This window comes from Rhinoderma darwinii, chromosome 11, assembly GCF_050947455.1.
Source record: "Rhinoderma darwinii isolate aRhiDar2 chromosome 11, aRhiDar2.hap1, whole genome shotgun sequence".
Taxonomy (NCBI): domain Eukaryota; kingdom Metazoa; phylum Chordata; class Amphibia; order Anura; family Rhinodermatidae; genus Rhinoderma; species Rhinoderma darwinii.
Window position 1 is genome coordinate 82,464,751 of NC_134697.1, and position 22,368 is coordinate 82,487,118.

The window sequence follows — 22,368 nt, forward strand, 5'->3', positions numbered from 1 at the left end:
TTACATTATTAGAATTCTGATCCACCTCATTTTTCTAGAGCCCACTCTATAAGAGCAGTGTCCACCTCTTGGGCTGAAAAAGTCTGATCCAGCTGGATCAGATATGCTGTGCAGTCTGGAGCACGCACTTAATATTTATCAATCCTAATAGGCAGAATTTTTGTTTATCCATGGCGATGGCTTTTGAGCGGTCAATTTTGAGTTCCACCAGACAAGAGGGCCCTCCCTATTGGGTTACTTCTTGGTAAATCCCCATTATTGTGCTGCTGGTAGGACATAAGGGAAGTGTAGATTTCTGATGTTAATCTGTTTTCCCTTAGTCCTAAAAGCAGCACAAGCTTCCCGCCCTGATTAACGCTACTACTTTATAATAAACACAAGGTGGAAGGGGCTAGACGTTCTTATGTAGGGAGGGGCTCTAAGTTAATCAGTGTTTACTTTGATTAAATTAAAAATTACATTTGTCCTAATAGTACACAGGGGCAGAAATACCCCATTATTGTGTTGTGGTTAAGACTAAGGGAAAACAGATTAACATTATAAATCTACACTTGTAGTCTCTGCGACAATGCAGTTTGTAGTGATGAGGCTGATCACACAGCAGGAGGGACGGGTGCGGCGCATCAGGACCAAGGATGGCGGTGCCCGGAGCTGAAGAGAAGCCCTGAGGGTAAATATATACAGGGATCTGGTCTGGGGTCTAAATATAAATATATTTCTCTAGTCTAAGGTCTGATTATTTAGGGGTCTGGTCCAGGGGCTGATAAATGTAGGAGTATGGTCTGGGGTCTGATTATTTCAGGAGTCTGGACTTGGTTCTGAATTAATTTAGGGGTCTGGACTCGGTTCTGATGAATTTAAGGGGTCTTGTCTGAGATTTGATAAATTTAGGGTTCTAGTCTGGGGTCTGATTATTTAAAGGTTCTGGGGACTTAAAATGGTTGTCCAGTCATTAGAAAATGATGGACTATCCTTAGCAGTTTTGAAAGGGCTGTGGTGCTCGTTTAAGTGAATGGTAGAAGGCTGTGATACTGTGAACTGCCGCTACAAGTGTGTAAGCGATTCACAGTAGGAGAAATGACAGTAAAGGTGAAGCAGCTATCGCATGAGCGCTGTGGCCCCTTCAAAACAACTTATCAGTGGGAGTGCCAGTAGTTGGAACCCCACTAATCAGAAATTGATGGCCTATCCTGAGAATAGGCCAACAATTAATTTAGAGGTCTGGTCTGAGGTCTGAATTTATATAGGTGTTTACACTCCTTAAAAATGTAAATTGCAATACAAAGAAGGGCAAGCCATAAGGTTATGCAAATTTAAGAAGTAACAGGTGTCGCTAAGATCCGCAAATTAGAACATTTTCAAGCCCCTAGCTCAAATCTGTGCCATGTGGGAGGGGCATAAAAGCCAGATTGAAAGCAAAGTTTTTTAGCCAGATGAAACCTCAAAAATTGGATCAAGTTGGTGTGGGATGATTGTGCGATGCCTCATTACTGTCCACATGCCAGTTATCACCACTGCTCGCAAGCTGAGAGGAACAGAATCCTTGAACTGAGAGACCTATATCGCCACGCACCTAGGCCAAGATGTCAGCACTGTTCAATGTTGCGTGTCCCGGAGGATAGGAGAACAACAATGATCCGGAATGACAGCTAGAGGTGTGCGAAGGCAAACCTCTGCACGGACGGATCATCTGATTGGAAGAATGGCGTGTACTGCAAGTGAAATTGGACATCACATCCCAAGGGCGGCAACCAGTTTCGACACAAAACATTAGAAGGTGTTTGCATGACATTGGGCTATGAGCCAGATGTCCAGCTACAGGTGTTCAATTGACCACAGGCCACCACTCCCAAACGGTATCATGGTGCACAGCAAGACAGCAATGGAGGCTGGAATGGAGGTCTATCCTCATCAGCGATGAGTACCGCTTTTGTCTCGGACACTATGATAGCTGGAGATTAGTCTGGAGACCACGTGGGCAACGCCATGAAGAGGCCTTCACAAGGGAACGTCACGCTGGTCCTACTCCCGGGATTATGGTGTAGGGTAGCATAATGTATGGTAGCCAGAACCCTCTAGTCTTCATTTCAGGTACACTGTCAGTTCAGCGTTAAATTGATTTGGTCGTGGGACTAGTAGTACGGCCATTTCTCCAAAGTGTCCCAGAAGCTGTTTTATCACTCCGGCAGATCGCTACGCGCCTAGGCCGAGGTGTCAGCACTGTTCAATGTTAAAACGTGCTACCTAAACATGCTACCATGGTCTGCAGCATCACCGGACTTGTCTCCCATCGAGCACATCTGGGACGTCACTGGTCGGCAGTTGCATATAGAGCTGCCATCAGCCAATCTTGATTATTTGTGTGCCCAAATGCATTCAGCGTGGCATAACATTCCTCGGACAACCATTAATAACCTCATTAATAGCTGCCAAGGCGTGTAAGTGGGTGTATTTCTGATTGTGGCGTTCATGCTCGATACTAAATAAATCAAGATGTTTGGAATATTTTGTTTCCATTTTTTTAACATTTGCATATCATTAACATGTCTATTGATCCTGTGATTTCTACAATTCCCAAACTTTTCCTTCTTGGTGTTACAATTTCAATGTTGAGGAATTTGCAATGTTAAATACTTTTGTGTAAAAAAAGACAAAAGTATAGTAGGTATGATACCTTTATTGGCTAACCATAAAATGTATAAATGCAAGCTTTCAGAGCACGCAGGCTCCTTCTTCAAGCAAGTTTACAAATGAATGACTTAGAATAGAGCACAACATTTAAGATTGGAAACTTGCCTGTGAGACGGAGCCTGTGTGCTCTGAAAGCTTGCATACATAACTTTATTGGCTAACCATAAAAATTATCATACCTACAATACTTTTGCCTTTTTTGACACAAAAGTATATAAAGTGGTGGTCCACTACCGGACAACTGATGACCTAGCCACTGGATAGGTCATCAGTACATGCTCTTTGGGGGTCCGAGACAAGGACCCCACACCATTAAGCCGCTCCGGCTGCCTCCGGGCACTGGACGTCCATGAGCTGCAGTTCAGCAGCACGGCCACTATGCATTGTATGGAGCCAACTGCTTCCGGCTCCGTACATTGCATAATGTGCCATAACATCCGGTGCCCACAGGCTACCAAGCAGCTGATCAGTGCGGGGTTCGGGTGTCGTACCCGCACCGATGATATACTGATGACCTATCCGGTGGATAGGTCATCAGTTGTCCGGTAGTGGACAGCCCCTTTAACATTGCATATTGTTTCTGGCTAACACGGTACTACACTATTTTTTACTGTACTTCGTGAAAATGTTGAGGAGTGTATTTGTGATAAAGTATCCGTACCCAATTTCCCCAGTGTTTTTGGTGTACCCTCTTCAAACTATTGTATAACCTTGCTTAAACCCTTCCTATGCCACTATTTAACATCTTTAGTGTTTCCTATTTCTCCAAAATAAGGGTTAAAAGACAGGGGTGTAGAATTAAGCGATCCTGTTTCTTGCCATATCTTCCTATCCTCACTCCAAGCTAGTGTCAATAATTATTGGTGCTTTTTTCCCCTTGTCACACCATAAGGGTATATCCACCTGTAGCGTAAATACTGAGGATTTTTACAACGTATTTGATGATTTGGGGTAATTATAGGATTTTTTATTACCACTGTTTTCCAAAGCAGACGTTCTGACCGAAAAACTGCCCCACAATTTGGTGCGGTTTTTCGGCTGGAATTCTCTGCGAGCTCTAGGCAGGTATATTTAGACAGTTTATTTTTAAGAAATATTATATAATAAAATAAATATAATAAATGGGACACTCAGACTCTCAAGCTTTCCATTTTTTAAAGTGCTGTTGACCATTGGGTTGGTCTCACCCATCTCCAAGTCCTCTGCAGTGAAAAGGGAAAGCAGCAGGTTGGAAACGGCAGTAGAAATTAGCGCTGCCTATTACCGGATACCCTGGAGAAAAGTTGTTCCCAAGTGAGGCTGCGTTGGTTCTAAGGAGCCGTTAGATGGTTATCCCTTGGCTCCTAGTCATCACCCTGCCGTAGGGCTAATCCAGTTCTGAGGCTACATAGGTGAGAACCAAAGGCCGCAACATGTCTGAGTGCAGAGCTCTTATCAGCTGTTGCGCTAGTAGGAGCCGCGTGAAAGTTGGAAGCCTCGCCTCACCAAGAGGGGAGACGAGAAGCTGGCATCAACATCAGCATCAGCTGTTCCCATCTGTCATTACTAGTTTCTGCCTTCCGCGCCCTCCACGTGACACGCTGGAGTCGCTAGAGGCTGATCAGCAGAGGCGCAGAGGAAATAGAGCAGCGTGGTGTGGCGTCCTACGTCAACCGGCTACGCCATCACACTCCACCTTCCGCAGATGTTCCATGAGCTGTCTAGGCTGATGAAGACTCTTAGTAAAGTGTCCATTTTTTTTTTTTTAATCTAAAACCGACCTTGTTTCTTTATTAATTTAGAAAACATTCATTCTGCTGCAGTACCAGAAGTAAAGTTGTTGCCTTGGATTTAAATATAATCAGTGCAATATATGCATTATATTTATATTTTGGTCTTGTATTCAAATAGGTTTCCTCAATTTACTCAATTTATATCGCACACTCCAAAAATACAGCAATAACTAAATTCCCATAAAATTGTCCCACTAGTGCATTTATGGTAGGCAAATGAGATTGTAAACTCCACTGGGGCAAGGGGAAGTGTGAATGAGTAGATTCTTGCGATGTGCTGCAGAGTACAACATTGCTATATAAACGAGTGGACAAATGAAATCATCCCTAGTTGTATACCGCAATATTAGGCAATGGTTCGAGCAATATCTGGTTATAGTTACAAACATAATCGGTTTTCAGCTATATGAATATTTACTCTACAAACTAGAGTTTGCATAACTGCCCTCTTTTTAATAGTACATCTTTATACTATATACCTGGCTTTGTTACGACGCACCCCCATCCTCCTGCCTCTAAAAATACACCCTCCAATTTTATTTTACAATAAACTAAAAATTTATAAAGTCAACGTGACTAAAATAAATATAAAAAAATAATTTATATATATATATATATATATATATATATATATATATATATATATATATATATTTATATATATATTTATATGCATCCTTCCTTCCTATAAACATGCTAATAAACGTATTAATATAAAATAGTAGGTGGCAAATCATTTATTGTTGTCTGAATAATCTAAGCTTAAGTTTTAAAGCTGCATCTAATTTATTAAGAAACTCACATACATATTTAAAAAGGACATAAAACAATAAAGATATTACTTTCCCCAAACTGCATTATAGAGGGAGCGAGAGTCTCTGGCCTCCGCCTGCTAATATCAGCAACGCGATTTGTGAGCATAACGGCTCTGGCTGTGTATATATTACTTGTGTTTAATACAGATAATCTCTTTATAGCAATCTGATTGGGTCTCTAGAGATTAGAAGCAAAACTCATAAAGCAAAGTGGGAAGGAATGGATACCCACAAAGATAGAAAGACTCGCATACATGAAAATACTCACCTAAAAAATATGCACATGAAGGCAAACGCAATACAACAAATAATACAATACACACAAAAAGTATGTACTCATCAAATCAGGAGAATATAAAAAGCTGTATACTTTCATTTAAAAAATAAGCACAAAAAAATTATGAGACTAAAAAAAAAAAGGGTTACTTTTTAACCCCTTAAAGGGAATGTATCCTCAGAAAATCTTATTGTTTAAAGAGGTATTCCAATCTCAGATATTTACGGCATTTCCATAGAATATGCCATCAATGCCTAATAGATGCGGGTCCCAGCTCTAGGACTTGCATATATCTTGAGATCTGGGGTCCCTTGACACTGTCCCCACCTAGTGAGATGGCCGCTGACTGCGACATCCAATCGGAGGCTCAGTGGCAAGGTGACCTGGGATTAAAGAAAAAGTTAAGCTCGTTGAGCTACGCTGTTTCCGTAACTTCCACAGAAGTGAATGGATATTACTTTATGATGAAAATGAGCGATGTGGGGCCTGGAACCCATATCCATAGATGCATCAGCCCTGCCCCTAAATAATGTGCCTCATCATAAACACTAATGTACATATATAATGTTAGGGATCTGCCAGGTACTTCATCTAGCTATACTCCTGGGATTAATCAATCCACACCTGAGGCCAGACCTGCTCGACTGACACCATCTCCCACCAACCAGGGTGGCAGGCTCAGGAGTGGGAGAGCCTATCGCGGCCTGGTCTCTCGGAGTTAGCTCCGCCCCCTGCCCTTTATTACCTGCCCTGTGCTCTCCCTCAGTGCTTGTAATTCTTTTGGATTCCTGGCCTCTGCTGCTTGCTCCAGCCTGCTTCTGCCGTGCTTCTGCCTTGCTGCAGTTCTGCTTGACCTGCTTGCTTGCCCTGGCTTGCTTCTGTCTCTGTGCCTGCTCGGGTGTACTCACTTCGTCCTGGTCCTGACTGTTCGTTCGCCGCCCCGTTTCCTCGTGGCGTTCCGTGGCTACTGCCCCTTCCCTTGCGTGTTCCCTGTTTGTCTTCCTGTGCACTTAGCCAGCGTAGGGACCGCCGCCCAGTTGTACCTCGTCGCCTAGGGCGGGTCGTTGCAAGTAGGCAGGGACAGGGCGGTGGGTAGATTAGGGCTCACTTTCCCTTCACCTCCTTCCTGCCATTACATAATTACAAGCCAATTACAAGCCCTTACCTAGTCTACCATTTCTCCTACGCTGACGCTATCATGGACCCCCTTGAGACCCTGACCCAGCAGATGCAGGGCCTCTCCCTACAGGTCCAGGCCCTGGCCCAAAGGGTCAATCAGGGTGACGCTGCTTTAGTAGTACCCCTCACCTCACCTCTAGAACCCGACCTCAAGTTACCTGACCGGTTTTCAGGGGACCGTAAGACGTTTCTCTCCTTCCGGGAGAGTTGCAGACTGTATTTCCGCCTAAAGCCCCACTCCTCAGGTTCCGAGAACCAGCGGGTGGGTATCATCATATCCCGACTCCAGGAAGGGCCCCAAGAGTGGGCCTTCTCCTTGGCTCCTGACGCCCCTGAACTTTCCTCTGTTGATCGTTTTTTCTCTGCCCTCGGACTCATTTACGACGAGACTGACAGGACTGCTTTAGCCGAGAGTCAGCTGGTGACCTTACGTCAGGGTAGGAGACCGGTTGAGGAATACTGTTCTGATTTTAGGAAGTGGTGCGTAGCTTCTCAGTGGAACGATCCGGCCCTAAGGTGCCAGTTTAGGTTAGGATTATCTGACGCCCTGAAGGATCTGCTGGTTAGCTACCCCTCGCCTGACTCCCTTGACCAGGTTATGGCCCTAGCAGTACGACTTGACCGACGTCTCAGGGAACGTCAGCTTGAACGCTTCAGTGTGCTCCCCTCTGACTTTTCTGTGATTCCCCCCGAGGTCCCGTCTCCTCGCCCCTCCACGGAGGACTCGGAGGTACCTATGCAACTCGGGGCCTCCATGTCCCCTCGACAACGTAGAGAGTTTCGCAGAATGAATGGTCTCTGCTTCTACTGTGGGGACGACAAGCATCTACTGAACACCTGCCCCAGGCGCAAGAATAAGAAGCCGGAAAACTTCCGCGCCTAAGTGATCATCGGGGAGGTCACTTGGGCGCACAGGTATTTCCCGTTAATGTGAAACGCAATAAAATTTTGCTTCCCTTTCAGGTCTCGTTTGCTGGCCGGTCTGCCACGGGCAGTGCTTTCGTGGATTCTGGCTCATCTGCTAATATCATGTCTGTGGATTTTGCTATGTCTCTAAAGATGCCTTGTATTGATTTACCTTATCCTATCCCTGTAGTAGGAATCGACTCCACTCCTCTTGCTAATGGTTATTTTACTCAGCATACTCCTGTTTTTGAACTCCTGGTTGGCTCCATGCATTTGGAGCAGTGCTCTGTACTGGTGATGCAGGGATTATCGTCTGATCTGGTATTAGGTCTTCCCTGGTTGCAGTTGCATAATCCCACATTTGATTGGAATACTGGGGATCTCACCAAATGGGGTAATGAATGTCTTATGTCATGTCTTTCTGTTAACACTATTTCTCCCCGGGAGGAGGTAAACACGCTTCCTGAGTTTGTTCAGGACTTCGCCGATGTGTTTTCTAAGGAGGCCTCCGAGGTGTTGCCCCCCCATAGAGATTACGATTGCGCTATCGATTTGGTGCCTGGTGCCAAGCTTCCTAAGGGTAGGATATTTAATCTTTCATGTCCTGAACGTGAAGCGATGAGGGTGTATATCCAAGAATGCCTGGCCAAGGGTTTCATTCGCCCCTCGACTTCTCCTGTAGGTGCTGGCTTCTTCTTCGTGGGGAAGAAGGATGGTGGTCTTAGGCCGTGCATTGATTATCGTAACCTGAATAAGGTCACCGTAAGGAACCAGTACCCACTTCCTTTGATTCCGGATCTTTTTAATCAGGTTCAGGGAGCCCAATGGTTTTCTAAGTTCGATCTACGGGGGGCATATAACCTTATCCGCATCAAAGAGGGGGATGAGTGGAAAACTGCGTTCAACACACCCGAGGGTCATTTCGAATACCTGGTCATGCCCTTTGGGTTGTGTAATGCCCCTGCTGTCTTCCAGAATTTTATTAATGAAATCCTGAGAGAGTACCTGGGTAATTTTCTTGTTGTGTACCTTGATGACATACTGGTGTTTTCCAAGGACTGGTCCTCCCACGTGGAGCATGTCAGGAAGGTGCTCCAGGTCCTTCGGGAGAATAATCTGTTTGCTAAGACTGAAAAATGTGTCTTTGGGGTACAGGAGATACCATTTTTAGGGCAAATCCTCACTCCTCATGAATTCCGCATGGACCCTGCCAAGGTTCAAGCTGTGGCGGAATGGGTCCAACCTGCCTCCCTTAAGGCGTTACAGTGTTTTTTAGGGTTCGCCAACTATTACAGGAGATTTATTGCCAACTTCTCGGTCGTCGCTAAGCCTCTTACGGACCTTACCCGCAAGGGTGCCGATGTCCTCCATTGGCCCCCTGAGGCCGTCCAGGCCTTTGAGACTCTCAAGAAGTGCTTTATCTCGGCCCCCGTGCTGATTCAGCCCAACCAAGAGGAGCCATTTATTGTGGAGGTTGACGCTTCCGAGGTGGGAGTAGGGGCCGTCTTGTCCCAGGGTACCAGCTCCCTCACCCATCTCCGCCCCTGTGCTTACTTCTCTAGGAAGTTTTCGCCCACGGAGAGTAACTATGATATTGGTAACCGCGAACTTCTAGCCATTAAATGGGCTTTTGAGGAGTGGCGGCACTTCCTGGAGGGGGCCAGACACCAGGTAACGGTCCTTACGGATCACAAGAATCTGGTTTTCCTAGAATCGGCCCGGAGGCTTAATCCTAGACAAGCTCGGTGGGCACTATTCTTTACCAGATTTAATTTCTTGGTTACCTATAGGGCTGGGTCCAAGAATATTAAGGCTGACGCTCTGTCACGTAGTTTCATGGCCAATCCTCCTTCCGAGAAGGATCCCGCTTGTATTTTACCCCCTGGTATAATCGTCTCTGCCACGGATTCTGATTTAGCTTCTGATATCGCGGCTGATCAGGGTGCAGCTCCCGGGAACGCCCCTGGGGACAAACTGTTTGTTCCCCTGCAATACCGGCTGAGGGTACTCAGGGAAAACCATGACTCCGCTCTATCTGGTCATCCTGGCATCTTGGGCACCAAACACCTCATTACCAGAAACTATTGGTGGCCTGGGTTGCCTAAAGATGTTAGGGCTTACGTCGCCGCTTGTGAGGTTTGCGCTAGGTCCAAAACCCCTAGGTCCCGACCTGCGGGCCTACTACGTTCCTTGCCCATTCCCCAGAGACCTTGGACCCATATCTCCATGGATTTTATCACCGATTTGCCTCCATCTCAGGGCAAGTCGGTGGTGTGGGTGGTAGTCGACCGCTTCAGCAAGATGTGCCACTTTGTGCCCCTTAAGAAGCTACCTAACGCCAAGACGTTAGCTTCTTTGTTTGTGAAACACATCCTGCGTCTCCATGGGGCCCCAGTCAATATCGTTTCTGACAGAGGGGTACAATTTGTTTCCTTATTTTGGAGAGCTTTTTGTAAAAAGTTGGAGATTGATCTGTCCTTCTCCTCCGCCTTCCATCCCGAAACTAATGGCCAAACGGAAAGGACCAACCAATCCCTGGAACAATATTTAAGGTGTTTCATCTCTGACTGTCAATTCGATTGGGTCTCATTCCTTCCCCTTGCTGAATTTTCCCTGAATAACCGGGTCAGTAACTCGTCAGGTGTCTCCCCGTTTTTCTGTAATTTCGGGTTTAACCCAAGGTTCTCCTCCGTCTCCCCTGGTTGTTCCAATAATCCTGAGGTAGAGGAGGTTCATCGGGAACTGTGCACTGTCTGGGCCCAGGTTCAGAAGAACCTAGAGGCGTCCCAGAGCGCACAAAAGATTCAGGCGGATAGTAGACGTTCTGCTAACCCCCGGTTTGTCGTCGGGGATTTGGTCTGGTTGTCGTCCAGGAACTTGCGCCTTAAGGTCCCGTCCAGGAAGTTTGCTCCCCGATTTATTGGACCTTATAAGATCATTGAAGTCCTCAACCCTGTATCCTTCCGTCTGGAGCTCCCCCCATCCTTTCGCATACATGACGTCTTCCATGCCTCCCTCCTTAAACGCTGCTCCCCGTCCTGGTCCCCCTCGAGGATACCTCCTGTTCCCGTTCTCACCCCTGAGGGGGTGGAATTCGAGGTGGCCAAGATTATGGACAGTAGGATGGTCCAGGGCTCCCTCCAGTACCTGGTCCATTGGAGAGGATACGGGCCGGAGGAGAGGACTTGGGTACCTGCCCGTGATGTTCAGGCTGGGGTATTGATCAGGAGGTTCCACCTCCTCTTCCCCACTAAACCGGGTCCCCTTAGTAAGGGTCCGGTGGCCCCTCATAAAAGGGGGAGTACTGTTAGGGATCTGCCAGGTACTTCATCTAGCTATACTCCTGGGATTAATCAATCCACACCTGAGGCCAGACCTGCTCGACTGACACCATCTCCCACCAACCAGGGTGGCAGGCTCAGGAGTGGGAGAGCCTATCGCGGCCTGGTCTCTCGGAGTTAGCTCCGCCCCCTGCCCTTTATTACCTGCCCTGTGCTCTCCCTCAGTGCTTGTAATTCTTTTGGATTCCTGGCCTCTGCTGCTTGCTCCAGCCTGCTTCTGCCGTGCTTCTGCCTTGCTGCAGTTCTGCTTGACCTGCTTGCTTGCCCTGGCTTGCTTCTGTCTCTGTGCCTGCTCGGGTGTACTCACTTCGTCCTGGTCCTGACTGTTCGTTCGCCGCCCCGTTTCCTCGTGGCGTTCCGTGGCTACTGCCCCTTCCCTTGCGTGTTCCCTGTTTGTCTTCCTGTGCACTTAGCCAGCGTAGGGACCGCCGCCCAGTTGTACCTCGTCGCCTAGGGCGGGTCGTTGCAAGTAGGCAGGGACAGGGCGGTGGGTAGATTAGGGCTCACTTTCCCTTCACCTCCTTCCTGCCATTACATATAATGTGTATATATAATAGCATAACTGAACAATAGTCACCAAATAACTCCACACCAGGACATATAACTATCATAAATATGAATAAAATCACACACATTGACCATATAATGGTAGATACCGTTCTTGTAATGACGGGGGTGGGGAGACAGACAAGTGAGCCCTAATCTACCCACCACTCAGTCCCTGCCTACTTGCAACGACCCGCCCTAGGCGACGGGGTACAACTGGGCGACGGTCCCTACGCTCAATAAGTGCACGACAGACAAACAGACAAGGGTACACAGAGCTAGGGGAGAAAGGGGCAGTTGCCCACGGCAAAACCGTGAGCAACAGGAGAAGTGAACAAGCCAAGTCAAACCAGAAGAGTACGAGGTGCCAAACGCAGAGCAAAAGAGTAGTAAACAAGCCGAGTCAAACCAGCAGTGTACGAGGTACCAAACGCAGAGCAGGAGAGTAGTCAGCAAGCCGGGGTCAATATGAAGCAAGGACAATGGTACAAGAAGCTGCAGCAGGGCCAGGAAACCAAACAAGAAGAATCACAAGCAAAGGAGGAACAGGAAAGGCAGGTATAAATAGACAGAGGGCGGGAGCTAGCTCCGTCTGGCCAGGCTGTGATAGGTTCTCCCACTCCTAAGCCTGCCACCCTGAGTGGTGGAAGATGGAGTCAGTCTCACAGACATAGAAGTAGGTGCCGACTGATTATCTATGGGCGTTAACTCCAAAGCTGTGCCTGGCAGATCCTTTACAGTACCCCCCCTTTTATGAGGGGCCACCGGACCCTTTCTAAGTGGACCTGGTTTACTGGGGAAACGAAGGTGAAACCTCCTCAGGCCCGTATCCTCTCCAATGGACCAGGTACTGGAGGGAGCCTTTGACCATCCTGCTGTCCACAATCTTGGCCACCTCGAATTCTGCCCCCTCAGGGGTGAGAACAGGGACTGGAGGTTTCCTCGAGGGAGCCAAGGATGGGGAGCAGCGTTTAAGGAGGGAGGCATGGAACAAGTCATGTACTCGAAAAGATGGGGGCAACTCCAGTCAGAAGGAGACAGGATTGAGGACTTCAATGACCTTGTACGGCCCTATAAACCGGGGAGCAAACTTCTTGGACGGGACCTTAAGGCGCAAATTTTTAGACAATAGCCACACCAGATCCCCGACCATAAACAAGGGGTTAGCAGAACGTTTTCTATCTGCCTGAGTTTTTTGTATGCTCTGGGACGCCTCTAGGTTCTTCTGAACATGAGCCCAGACTGTGCACAGTTCTCGATGAACGACCTCTACCTCGGGATTGTTGGAACTACCAGGTGAAACGGAAGAGAACCGTGGATTAAACTCAAAATTACAGAAAAAGAGGGAGACCCCTGACGAGTTACTGACCCGGTTATTAAGGGAAAATTCGGCGAGGGGAATGAATGAGACCCAATCATATTGACAGTCAGAGATAAAACACCTTAAATATTGTTCTAGAGACTGATTAGTCCTCTCAGTTTGGCCATTAGTTTCAGGATGGAAGGCAGAGGAGAAGGACAGATCAATCTCCAACTTTTTACAGAAGGCTCTCCAAAACAATGAAACAAATTGTACCCCTCTATCAGAAACAATATTGACAGGGACCCCATGGAGACGCAGGATGTGTCGACAAACAAGGTAGCTAACGTCTTAGCATTGGGTAGTTTTTTGAGGGGCACAAAGTGGCACATCTTACTGAAGCGGTCTACTACAACCCACACCACCGACTTGCCTTGAGATGGAGGCAAATCGGTTATAAAATCCATGGAGATATGGGTCCAAGGTCTCTGGGGAATGGGCAAAGAACATAGTAAGCCTGCTGGTCGGGACCTGGGAGTCTTGGACCTAGCACAAACTTCACAAGCGGCGACGTAGGCCTTAACGTCTTTAGGCAACCCAGGCCACCAATAGTTTCTGGCAATGAGGTGCTTGGTACCCAGGATGCCTGGATGGCCAGATAGTGCAGAGTCATGATTTTCCCTAAGTACCCTTAGCCGGAATTGCAGGGGAACAAACAGCTTGTTCTCAGGAAGGCTCCCGGGAGCTGAACCTTGATCAGCCGCAATTTCAGAGACTAAATCAGAATCAATAGCGGAAATGATTATACCTGGAGGCAAAATACAAGCAGGATCTTCCTCCGAAGGAGGGCTGGCCATGAAGCTACGTGACAGTGCATCAGCCTTAACATTTTTAGACCCAGCCCTATAGGTAACCACAAAGTTGAATCTGGTAAAAAATAACGCCCAACGAGCTTGTCTCGGGTTTAGCCTCCGGGCAGATTCTAGGAAAACCAGATTCTTGTTGTCGGTAAGGACCGTTACCTGGTGCCTAGCCCCCTCCAGGAAGTGGCGCCACTCTTCAAATGCCCATTTAATGGCTAAGAGTTCGCGGTTGCCAATATCATAGTTACTCTCAGTGGGTGAAAACTTCCTGGAGAAGTAGGCACAGGGACGGATATGGGTGAGGGACCTGGTACCCTGGGACAAGACAGCCCCCACTCCCACCTCGGACGCGTCAACCTCCACGATAAATGGCTCCATTTGGTTGGGCTGAACCAGCACCGGGGCCGAGATAAAGCACTTCTTAAGGACCTCAAAAGCCTGGACAGCCTCAGGAGGCCAGTGGAGGAGATCAGCACCTTTGCGAGTGATATCCGTAAGAGGCTTAGCGATGACCGAGAAGTTAGCAATAAACCTCCTGTAATAATTAGCGAACCCCAGGAAGCACTGTAACGCCTTCAGGGAGGCAGGTTGCACCCATTCCGCCACAGCCTGGAACTTGGCGGGGTTCATGCGGAATTCATGAGGAGTGAGGATTTGGCCCAAAAATGGTATCTCCTGCACCCCAAACACACATTTTTCGGTCTTAGCAAACAGTTTGTTTTCTCGAAGGACCTGGAGCACCTTCCTGACATGCTCAATGTGGGAGGACCAGTCCTTGGAAAACACAAGTATGTCATCAAGGTACACTACAAGAAATAACCCCAGGTAGTCTCTTAAAATCTCATTTATGAAATTCTGGAAGACCGCGGGAGCATTACACAACCCAAAGGGCATGACGAGGTATTCGAAATGACCTTCGGGCGTGTTAAACGCAGTCTTCCACTCATCCCCCTCTTTGATGCGGATAAGGTTATACGCCCCCCGTAGATCAAACTTAGAGAACCATTGGGCCCCCTGAACCTGATTAAAGAGATCAGGAATCAGAGGAAGGGGATACTGGTTCCTTACAGTGACCTTATTCAAGCTTCGGTAGTCAATGCATGGCCTTAGACCACCATCCTTCGTCCCTACGAAGAAGAAGCCAGCACCTACCGGAGAATTAGAGGGGCGAATGTAACCCTTGGCCAGGCATTCCTGGATATACTCTCTCATGGCTTTACGTTCGGGACAAGAGAGATTAAATATCCTACCCTTAGGGAGCTTAGCTCCTGGTACCAAATTGATTGCGCAATCATATTCTCTATGAGGAGGTAACACTTCGGAGGCCTCCTTAGAGAAAACATCGGCGAAGTCCTGAACAAACTCAGGTAGCATGTTCACCACCTCAGGGGGAGAAATAGAATTAACAGAAAAACATGATGTCAAGCATTCATTACCCCACTTGGTAAAGTCCCCAAAATTCCAGCCAAACGTGGGATTATGCAACTGCAACCAGGGTAGGCCTAAAACCAAATCAGACGATAATCCCTGCATTAACAGTACAGAGCACTGCTCCAAATGCATGGAGCCAACAAGGAGTTCAAAAACAGGGGTATGCTGTGTAAAATAACCATTAGCAAGAGGAGTGGAGTCGATACCCACTACCGGGACAGGTTTAGGCAAATCAATCAAAGGCATAGCTAGAGACATAGCAAATTCCACAGACATGATATTAGCAGAAGACCCTGAATCCACGAAGGCACTGCCGGTAGCAGACCTACCCCCAAAAGAGACCTGAAAGGGAAGCAAGATTTTATTACGTTTCATATTTACGGGAAATACCTGTGCGCCCAAGTAACCTCCCTGATGATCACTTAAGCGTGGAAGTTCTCCGGCTGCATTCTTACGCTTAGGACAGTTGTTCACTTGATGCTTGTCATCCCCACAGTAGAAGCAGAGACCATTCTTCCTGCGGAAATCTCTACGTTGTTGGGGGGACACGGAGGCCCCGAGTTGCATAGGTACCTCCGAGTCTTCCGGGGAGAAACGAAGCAACGGAACCTCGGGAGGCATCATGGGGGAGTCCGAGGAGAAAACATCAAGACGTTCAAGTCGTCGTTCCCTCAGACGTCGGTCAAGTCGTACCGCTAAAGCCATAACCTGGTCTAGGGAGTCAGAAGAGGGATAACTAACTAGCAGATCTTTCAGGGCGTTCGACAGACCCAACCTAAACTGGCACCTTAAGGCAGGGTCATTCCACCGAGAAGCTATGCACCACTTCCTAAAGTCAGAGCAATACTCCTCAACAGGTCTCTTACCCTGACGTAAGGTCACCAGCTGACTCTCGGCAAAAGCAGTCTTGTCAGTTTCGTCATAGATGAGTCCGAGAGCAGAAAAGAAATGATCAACGGAGGAAAGTTCAGGGGCGTCAGGAGCCAAGGAAAAGGCCCATTCTTGGGGCCCTTCCTGGAGCCAGGACATAATTATACCCACCCGCTGGCTCTCAGAACCTGAGGAGTGGGGCTTTAAACGAAAATAGAGCCTACAACTCTCCCGAAAGGAGAGAAAAGTCTTCCGGTCCCCTGAGAACCGGTCAGGCAACTTGAGGTGGGGTTCAAGAGGTGAGGTGAGGGGCACTACCATGGTAGCATCAGGCTGGTTGACCCTCTGAGCCAGGGCCTGGACCTGTAGGGAGAGAACCTGCATTTGCTGAGCCAGGGTCTCAAGGGGGTCCATAGTAGTGTGAAGGACCAGGGTAGACTAGGTATATGGCTTGTGATTATGTAATGAAGGGGGTAAGGAAACAGACAAGTGAGCCCTAATCTACCTGCCACTCAGTCCCAGACTACTTGCAACGACCCGCCCTAGGCGACGGGGTACAACTGGGCGACGGTCCCTACGCTCAATGAGTGCACGACAGACAAACAGACAAGGGTACACAGAAGCAAGGGAAAAGGGGCAGTTGCCCACGGCAACACCATGAGCAACAAGAGTGGTGAACGAGCCGAGTCAAACCAGGAGTGTACGAGGTACCAAACGCAGAGCAGGAGAGTAGTGAACAAGCCGAGGTCAATATGAAGCAGGGTCAAATACTTCAAGAAGCTGCAGCAGGGCCAGGAAACCAAACGAGAAGAATCACAAGCAAGGAGGAACAGGAAAGGCAGGTATAAATAGACAGAGGGCGGGAGCTAGCTCCGTCTGGCCAGGCTGTGATAGGCTCTCCCACTCCTAAGCCTGCCATCCTGAGTGGTGGAAGATGGAGTCAGTCTCACAGACATGGAAGCAGGTGCAGACTGATTACCTATGGGCGTAGACACAGAAGCTGTGCCTGGCAGATCCTTAACACAGTGCCTCACTCAGTGCTCCCCTAAGTGCCCCCTTAGTGCCCTACATATTTATAGTACCCGCACACAGTAATAGTGTCTGTCTTTTTGCCGCACACTGTAATAGTGCCCCTTTAGTACCTCTTCACACAGTAAAAGTCCCCTCCTTTGTGCCCAATACAAAAATAGTGCCCCCCAAATGACCGCACACTGTAATAGTGCCCCCTAAATTCCCCACATAGTAAGTGCCCCCTTTGTGCCCCTAACACAGTAATGATGTCCCCTTAGTGCCCCCCAACATTATTGGTGCCTCCTTAGTACCCTTCACAGTATTGTGGCCCTTAAAATAATAATAATAATAATAATAATAATGCGACTCGGAGCAGATAGGCATAATGATATCCTCTTATTTTGCCGGCCTACGTTGGCGTCCTGTCCCGGCATGTTGTTGGCTGCAAGCCAATTTAGGCCTGCAGCCTTTAAGACAACGGAACGGGACCCCAGCTGATGATCATTGCACCTGCTTGCGCCAAGCCGCCCACAGCAGAGTTAATGGTAGAGCAGGGAGCATAGTATTCAACTGTATCTGCTTCATGAAGAGGCAGGTAAAGTTGACAGGGAATCTGGGTCAATTGGCCCAAAATTCGGGGCTTATTCCCTGGATGCCTGCTGCTAGCGACGCTCCTGAGGCTGACACATCCGGTTTTGTAAGATTACGTGTCAACAATCATCCCCTCATCAAGACAGGATTACAATGAAAGGTAACACCTCCACTATATAAAAAAATTCAGCCACAAAATTCTGTCTGTTTGACGCGTTTTTCGCCCGCGGCCATTGAGCGCCGCCGGCAAAAACGCTGCGAAAAATGCTTTCTCTGCCTCCCATTGATGTCAATGGGAGGTCAAAGACGTAAATGCCCGAAGATACTGTATGTCGCTTCGTTCTCCCGCGAGCTGTTTTCACCGCTTGCGGGGAAAAAAAGCCTCCGCCTCCCATTGAAATCAATGGAAGGCATTTTCAGCCGTTTTTTGGCACATTTTCCAATGTTTTTTCCGCGTCAAAAAACACGTGTAAAAAAACTCTGTGTGAACAGGGCCTTTAGCTGAATTGAGAGACACAGCTGACCTCCTCCCCCTCCATATACAGTGACCTATGCACACAAAACTCTCCCATAGAAGTTAGTGAGTCATCTCCAGACACACGTTTATGTCCATGTGGCTGCGGTACAGCAAATCTCTAAACTGCTATTTACAGAGCAGAGCAGCAGCTCAGGCAAGATTGCTGCCCCCATAATCTTGTACAGGATATATAATAAAAGAAAATGAGTAATGAGAGAAAATAGAAACAGACTAGAAAATAAACATATATTCCAGTATTTGATTTTAATTATAAAATATAGGTGATGCATTTCCTTTAAGGCTTAAAGGGATTGTCCGGGACTATATATATTTTTTTTAGATAGCCTTATTAAATAAGAATATGAGGGCCTTTGAAACTAATATGTGTAAAAAAAATAAAATCCCTCCCTCCGTGCGACATCTAAGAGAGCTGAGCGCTGCTGCATGTTATCAGTCCATACGTCGCCTTCCTCCCAGATTGTGCGGAGCTTGCCAGCTGGGACCGTGTCACATACTGACATAAGAACAGTAGGGAAACGTACTATCTACACACAATACTGGCAAAAAAAATTGAAATGTGAAAAATACTATTACGCAGAGAGAACAGACGTATAGTGTGCATGGTAGATTGTGAAAGCCAGACGGAGAATAGATATACTACTACTGTAATTCCTAACTGACCCTCACACAGCTCACAAGAGAATACAAATAGCTACAATAAGCCCTTGGACCGGGTTCCCACGGGCGGATACGCTGCGTAAAACTCACGCAGCATGTCCGTCCTGGAACCCGCAGGACATTCCGTTCGAGAAACTGCACCACTTTGTGGTGCGGTTTTTCGAACGGAATATCCACTGCCGAAGAAAGCCGTTCATACTTACCCCCTCCCTCCTTTGATGTCTGCTCAGGTGAAGTTTCAGGCCATGTGACGTCGCAGCCTGTGATTGGCTGCAGTGGTAAAGTGGGATGAAACGTCATCCCAGTAGGCCGGACAGCAGTAAAAAGGAGGGCGTTCTGGGTAAGTATGATATTTTTTTTTCCGTAGTTGCGATTTTTGCAGCGTAATTGCTGCGAACACGCATTAAAAGTCGCAACACTTGGCTTTCTGTTGCGGGTTTTGCATCCCCATTAAATACAATGGGGAAAACCCGCAACGGAAAATCAATAAAAACTTTATTTAATTACCGCACCGCAGGTAAATTTATTAACTTTTACGCTGCGGGTTTTTTCCGCTGCATGGGCATGAGATTTTCTAAATCTCATCCACTTTGCTGCTACTGTAAATGCTGCGAAATTTCTGCACACAATTCCTTTGCGGAAATTCCGCAGCGTTTAAGCTAAGTGGGAACTCGGCCTTAAAGAGGCTCTGTCACAAGATTATAAGTGCCCTATCTCCTACATAATCTGATCGGCGCTGTAATGTAGATAACAGCAGTGGTTTTTAATGTGAAAAAGGATCATTTTTGAGCAAGTTATGAACAATTTTAGATTTATGCTAATTAGTTTCTTAATGACCAACTGGGCATGTTTTTACTTTTGACCAAGTAGGCGTTGTACAGAGGAGTGTATGACGTTGACCAATCAGTGACCAATCAGCGTCATACACTTCTCATTGTTCCAGCCCAGCTTCTTTCACTGCACAATCACGCTGTAACAATGGGCTGGAACAATGAGAAGTGTATGACGCTGATTGGTCACTGATTGGTCAGCGTCATACACTTCTCTGTACAACGCCCACTTGGTCAAAAGTAAAAACACGCCCTGTTGGTCTTTAAGAAACTAATTAGCATAAATCTAAAATTGCTCATAACTTGCTCAAAAATGATCGTTTTTCACATTAAAAACCACTGCTGTAATCTACATTACAGCGCTGATCAGATTATGTAGGAGATAGAGCACTTATAATCTGGTGACAGAGCCTCTTTAAGGTGCTAAAGAATCACATTCGTAGATCCACTGTGAATCTTGGAAATTCTGTGTACATGGTTGCCCCTTCCCCAGTCCCCTTTTCCAATATCAATCCTCATAAATGTCAGGCCACTTGGGCCTTGATGATATACTCTTTAACACATCCATCAAACGCACTTTCAGATGTTTTAAAACAATTGTAATGTCATTGGAATGACAATGTTCTGAACCTAAGTACTCTGTTCGAGCACAAAACACACAATTCTGAAATTTTTGCAAATTAAAATCAACATTCTTTAAGAAGAGTTCTCTGTTTCTTACTTGTAGGGGCAGCGCCGACAAATAATCCAGTTCTTCTGCACATCGTTCTAGTATTAGTTTGGCAAGTCCTACAAGACACACATGTGCCACCTCATAAAAAACCTGGTAAAGTACTTAAAGTAGATTCTCACTTTTCTGGCTCTATAAAACTCCAGATTAGGGGTATGGGTATCTATAAATCTAGGTTTATCTGGGAGATGTTCTGCCAAACTGTTATCTTCCTTAAATATTCCATGATCTCTTAATTGCCACATACCAAAGAGGACCGGTAAAACATATATCAAGGACATTAAAGTTGGTTTAAGATATGATGTATTTTTTGCCACCAGGTTAGCGCTGTCATCTGCACTGTTTCCCTCCTCCGCTCTTGTCCTTGTATTTGACCAGTAACAAATTGAAGACCTATTACATATATACCTGTCCAGGAATTTGTCTCTCTGTCAACTGCTTTGGTTCTCTGTCAACCTATTACTGCAGAAAAGTCGGGTTTTTCTTTCTCTTCCTGTGGTCTGTTGCTGTGCAACGGAATGCTTACTGCTGTGCTGCTTCTGATGATGTCATCGGGGCCTTTTATTTAAAGTCAGCCAGCTCTGTCATTCATTACCTGATTATTAGTTTCTATACAGACAATTCTTCTAGCCCTTCATATACCTATATTGACTGCCTGTGTTTGACCCTGCTCTTCCCTGGATTTTGCCTATTGCCTTGCTTTTTTGATTTCCTTTCTTCCGTGTATATCCTGGTTTTGACTCCTGGTTTGAACTCTGATCCTGCCTTTGTTTGCACCTTCTGGATTGTCGCACCCGATTGATCTTCCGGTTCTGTCCCATGGCTCCATCTAACTACTCTTCAGTTCTGTCGTCGCTGCTGTTTGTCGCTGCCAATTGGTGACTACTCTGAGGACCGCGACCTGGGGAACACAACTGGTTAAGTCCAAACTTTCATGCAGGGATCACTCGTAAAGAACAGGGGGATCCCTTAAATTCTGCACCTCACTTTGGTTAGAGCCAGACTGGTTATAGCCTCAAGGTTCCACTATTGAAGTACGTTGGCCTACCAATATACTCGGGCTACGGAAAACAACTACGCTGCTCAAGCAACTGCACTGCAAACGGATGTTTACGACTTCGCTGATCAAGTCCTGCAACAAGGTAAGTGTTAGCATGAGACTTTCCAGTTCGTTCTGAGAATCTCCTGCCATCTAGATGCACTCCAGATTACACCTGATTCTCTTTTTACAGTATTCGCACCGGCTCTAGCAGCTACTCAATCTACTGCTACGGGACATATCCCATACTTTCCAGCTCCTTAGCGAAATGCTGGCAATCCCAATACAGCGGTCCCTCAAGTTACAATATTAATTGGTTCTGGGGCGACGATTGTAAATTGAAAATATTGTAACTTGAGACCATAACTCTTTAGAAAACTAGGAATTGGTTCCAAAGCCCCCCAAATGTCAACCACAGATAAGAAAAAAAGATGATTGAGCAGATAACTATTACAGATAAAGCAAGTACTCACATATAAAAGTCAGAAATACTGTAGCTGCTGGAAGGTGTAAATCTCTTTCTACAATGAGGACAGGAGCTTCTTTAGGAGTCTGTATGTGTAAAGTGTACCTGAAATATAACATGGAGCTCATCTGGTGTCTAAAGTAGCAACTCATTCTGGCGCAGGTAAAGATCAGTACAGGACATTCAGTACTGTACTGTAGAGAGGCGCTACTAGACATGTGCCCATACTTATTGGTTGGATCTTCCAATCACACAAGCCCGAGATCCAGACATTTTGCGACATTGTATGTTGAATGAAATTTCAAGTTACAATGGCCCAGGAAATACTATTGCATGTTGAAAATATTGTAACCTGAAGCCATTGCAACTTGAGGGACCAAGTTATATATCCCCCCCCCCCCCCCCCCATGCCTTTAAAAGCATATTTACATCATGTAATGCCGTGGCATATTGCCCAGAAATTGTTTTGTCGGGGCTTTTTTTATCCACTGTACTATCAATTTTGAACTTTGTGC

At 46.7% G+C, this 22,368-nt stretch overlaps 1 protein-coding gene across 2 annotated transcripts in view; it reads right to left on the reverse strand.

The window, feature by feature from the left end:
- LRRC18 (leucine rich repeat containing 18) overlaps positions 1–20,851 on the reverse strand; it is a 53,837-nt gene extending 32,986 nt beyond the window's left edge. Inside the window, exons 1-2 of one of the 2 annotated variants that reach the window (XM_075842845.1) lie at positions 20,757–20,851; positions 20,340–20,407 (exon numbers count right to left, since the gene is read on the reverse strand). The gene's annotated coding sequence lies outside the window, so the exon portion shown is untranslated. The remainder of the gene's footprint in view (positions 1–20,339; positions 20,408–20,756) is intronic. The other variant, XM_075842844.1, reaches the window with a different exon arrangement.
- Positions 20,852–22,368: the final 1,517 nt, after the last annotated feature.